The sequence below is a fragment of the Garra rufa genome, chromosome 12, assembly GCF_049309525.1.
Source record: "Garra rufa chromosome 12, GarRuf1.0, whole genome shotgun sequence".
Taxonomy (NCBI): Eukaryota; Metazoa; Chordata; class Actinopteri; order Cypriniformes; family Cyprinidae; genus Garra; species Garra rufa.
The window spans coordinates 24,788,082-24,790,581 of record NC_133372.1 but is presented as its reverse complement, the minus strand read 5'-3'; the positions used below and the strand labels follow the sequence as shown (position 1 = coordinate 24,790,581).

At 42.8% G+C, this 2,500-nt stretch overlaps 12 non-coding genes across 12 annotated transcripts in view; all 12 read right to left on the bottom strand.

The window, feature by feature from the left end:
• Positions 1-93: 93 nt before the first annotated feature.
• Positions 94-165, bottom strand: trnaa-ugc (transfer RNA alanine (anticodon UGC)). Its single transcript has one exon. It is a non-coding gene; the product is annotated as a tRNA-Ala (tRNA).
• A 122-nt stretch (positions 166-287) lies between these two features.
• On the bottom strand, positions 288-359 carry trnaa-ugc (transfer RNA alanine (anticodon UGC)). The gene has a single exon. It is a non-coding gene; the product is annotated as a tRNA-Ala (tRNA).
• A 79-nt stretch (positions 360-438) lies between these two features.
• On the bottom strand, positions 439-510 carry trnav-uac (transfer RNA valine (anticodon UAC)). The gene has a single exon. It is a non-coding gene; the product is annotated as a tRNA-Val (tRNA).
• A 121-nt stretch (positions 511-631) lies between these two features.
• trnaa-ugc (transfer RNA alanine (anticodon UGC)) lies at positions 632-703 on the bottom strand. Its single transcript has one exon. It is a non-coding gene; the product is annotated as a tRNA-Ala (tRNA).
• A 132-nt stretch (positions 704-835) lies between these two features.
• Positions 836-907, bottom strand: trnaa-cgc (transfer RNA alanine (anticodon CGC)). The gene has a single exon. It is a non-coding gene; the product is annotated as a tRNA-Ala (tRNA).
• Positions 908-1,237: 330 nt separating this feature from the next.
• trnaa-ugc (transfer RNA alanine (anticodon UGC)) lies at positions 1,238-1,309 on the bottom strand. Its single transcript has one exon. It is a non-coding gene; the product is annotated as a tRNA-Ala (tRNA).
• Positions 1,310-1,431: 122 nt separating this feature from the next.
• Positions 1,432-1,503, bottom strand: trnaa-ugc (transfer RNA alanine (anticodon UGC)). The gene has a single exon. It is a non-coding gene; the product is annotated as a tRNA-Ala (tRNA).
• A 121-nt stretch (positions 1,504-1,624) lies between these two features.
• On the bottom strand, positions 1,625-1,696 carry trnaa-ugc (transfer RNA alanine (anticodon UGC)). The gene has a single exon. It is a non-coding gene; the product is annotated as a tRNA-Ala (tRNA).
• A 201-nt stretch (positions 1,697-1,897) lies between these two features.
• On the bottom strand, positions 1,898-1,969 carry trnaa-ugc (transfer RNA alanine (anticodon UGC)). Its single transcript has one exon. It is a non-coding gene; the product is annotated as a tRNA-Ala (tRNA).
• A 132-nt stretch (positions 1,970-2,101) lies between these two features.
• trnaa-cgc (transfer RNA alanine (anticodon CGC)) lies at positions 2,102-2,173 on the bottom strand. Its single transcript has one exon. It is a non-coding gene; the product is annotated as a tRNA-Ala (tRNA).
• Positions 2,174-2,252: 79 nt separating this feature from the next.
• Positions 2,253-2,324, bottom strand: trnaa-ugc (transfer RNA alanine (anticodon UGC)). The gene has a single exon. It is a non-coding gene; the product is annotated as a tRNA-Ala (tRNA).
• Positions 2,325-2,445: 121 nt separating this feature from the next.
• trnaa-ugc (transfer RNA alanine (anticodon UGC)) overlaps positions 2,446-2,500 on the bottom strand; it is a 72-nt gene continuing 17 nt past the window's right edge. The window contains exon 1 of the tRNA in view: positions 2,446-2,500. This exon is cut by the window's right edge and continues 17 nt beyond it. This is a non-coding gene — a tRNA (tRNA-Ala).

The window sequence follows — 2,500 nt, the reverse complement described above, 5'->3', positions numbered from 1 at the left end:
GGTATACAAATTCTGTTAATCCCAGTAGAGGGCAGATAAAAGGAATGAATTGAAGCTCTTTTGCATGAAACGCAATAAACATTGAGTAGCATTTGGAGATGCTGGGGATTGAACCCAGGACCTCATACATGCAAAGCATGCGCTCTACCACTGAGCTACATCCCCGTTGCAAAAATGACTTTTGGGCATCTGTAGGTATACAAATTCTGTTAATCCCAGTAGAAGGCAGATATAAGGATTGAATTGAAGCTCTTTTGCATGAAACGCAATAAACATTGAACAGCATTTGGAGATGCTGGGGATTGAACCCAGGACCTCATACATGCAAAGCATGCGCTCTACCACTGAGCTACATCCCCATGGCAAAAATGGTAGAGGACCAAACTGAAAGGCTTTTACTCAAACTTGCTGAAAATGCATTAAAGCTTTAACATAGCTTGGAGATGCTGGGGATTGAACCCAGGACCTCATACATGTAAAGCATGCGCTCTACCACTGAGCTACATCCACATACAAAAATGACATTTGGGCATCTGTAGGTATACAAATTCTGTTAATCCCAGTAGAGGGCACATAAAAGGAATGAATTGAAGCTCTTTTGCATGAAACGCAACAAGCATTGAGCAGCATTTGGAGAAGCTGGGGATTGAACCCAGGACCTCATACATGCAAAGCATGCGCTCTACCACTGAGCTACATCCCCTTTGCTAAAATGACGTTTGAGCATCTGTAGGTATACAAATGCTGTTAAATCCAGTAGCTGGTACGTCACAAGACCAAACTGAAAGGCTTTTACTCAAACTTGCTGAAAATGCATTAAAGCTTTAACAGAGCTTGGAGATGCTGGGGATTGAACCCAGGACCTCATACATGCGAAGCATGCGCTCTACCACTGAGCTACATCCCCTGATAAAAGGTGTGCTTTGTTTGTGTGTAGTTACAAGTGCTTTTACTCAAGATAACGTCTGTGTAATAAGTAGTAGATGTTTGCAGACATTGTAATGACTACACAGGTAGGTCAAAAGTCTGATAAATAGGTAGTTAAAGATTGCTTGGAGATTGAACCCAGGACCTCATACATGCAAAGCATGCGCTCTACCACTGAGCTACATCCCCGTACAAAAATGACTTTTGGGCATCTGTAGGTATACAAATTCTGTTAATCCCAGTAGAGGGCAGATAAAAGGAATGAATTGAACCTCTTTTGCATGAAACGCAATAAACATTGAGTAGCATTTGGAGATGCTGGGGATTGAACCCAGGACCTCATACATGCAAAGCATGCGCTCTACCACTGAGCTACATCCCTGTTGCAAGAATGACTTTTGGCCATCTGTAGGTATACAAATTCTGTTAATCCCAGTACAGGTCAGATATAAGGATTGAATTGAAGCTCTTTTGCATGAAACGCAATAAACATTGAGCAGCATTTGGAGATGCTGGGGATTGAACCCAGGACCTCATACATGCAAAGCATGCGCTCTACCACTGAGCTACATCCCCATACAAAAATGACTTTTGGGCATCTGTAGGTATACAAATTCTGTTAATCGCAGTAGAGGGCACATAAAAGAAATGAATTGAAGCTCTTTTGCATGAAACGCAACAAGCATTGAGCAGCATTTGGAGATGCTGGGGATTGAACCCAGGACCTCATACATGCAAAGCATGCGCTCTACCACTGAGCTACATCCCCGTTGCGAAAATGACTTTTGGGCATCTGTAGGTATACAAATTCTGTTAATTTGGAGATGCTGGGGATAGAACCCCGGACCTTTGCTAAAATGACTTTTGAGCATCTGTAGGTATACAAATTCTGTTAATCCCAGTAGAGGGCAGACAAAAGGAATGAATTGAAGCTCTTTTGCATGAAACGCAATAAACATTGAGCAGCATTTGGAGATGCTGGGGATTGAACCCAGGACCTCATACATGCAAAGCATGCGCTCTACCACTGAGCTACATCCCCTTTGCTAAAATGACTTTTGAGCATCTGTAGGTATACAAATGCTGTTAAATCCAGTAGCTGGCAGGTCACAAGACCAAACTGAAAGGCTTTTACTCAAACTTGCTGAAAATGCATTAAAGCTTTAACAGAGCTTGGAGATGCTGGGGATTGAACCCAGGACCTCATACATGCGAAGCATGCGCTCTACCACTGAGCTACATCCCCATGGCAAAAATGGTAGAGGACCAAACTGAAAGGCTTTTACTCAAACTTGCTGAAAATGCATTAAAGCTTTAACATAGCTTGGAGATGCTGGGGATTGAACCCAGGACCTCATACATGCAAAGCATGCGCTCTACCACTGAGCTACATCCCCATACAAAAATGACATTTGGGCATCTGTAGGTATACAAATTCTGTTAATCCCAGTAGAGGGCACATAAAAGGAATGAATTGAAGCTCTTTTGCATGAAACGCAACAAGCATTGAGCAGCATTTGGAGAAGCTGGGGATTGAACCCAGGACCTCATACATGCAAAGCATGCGCTCTAC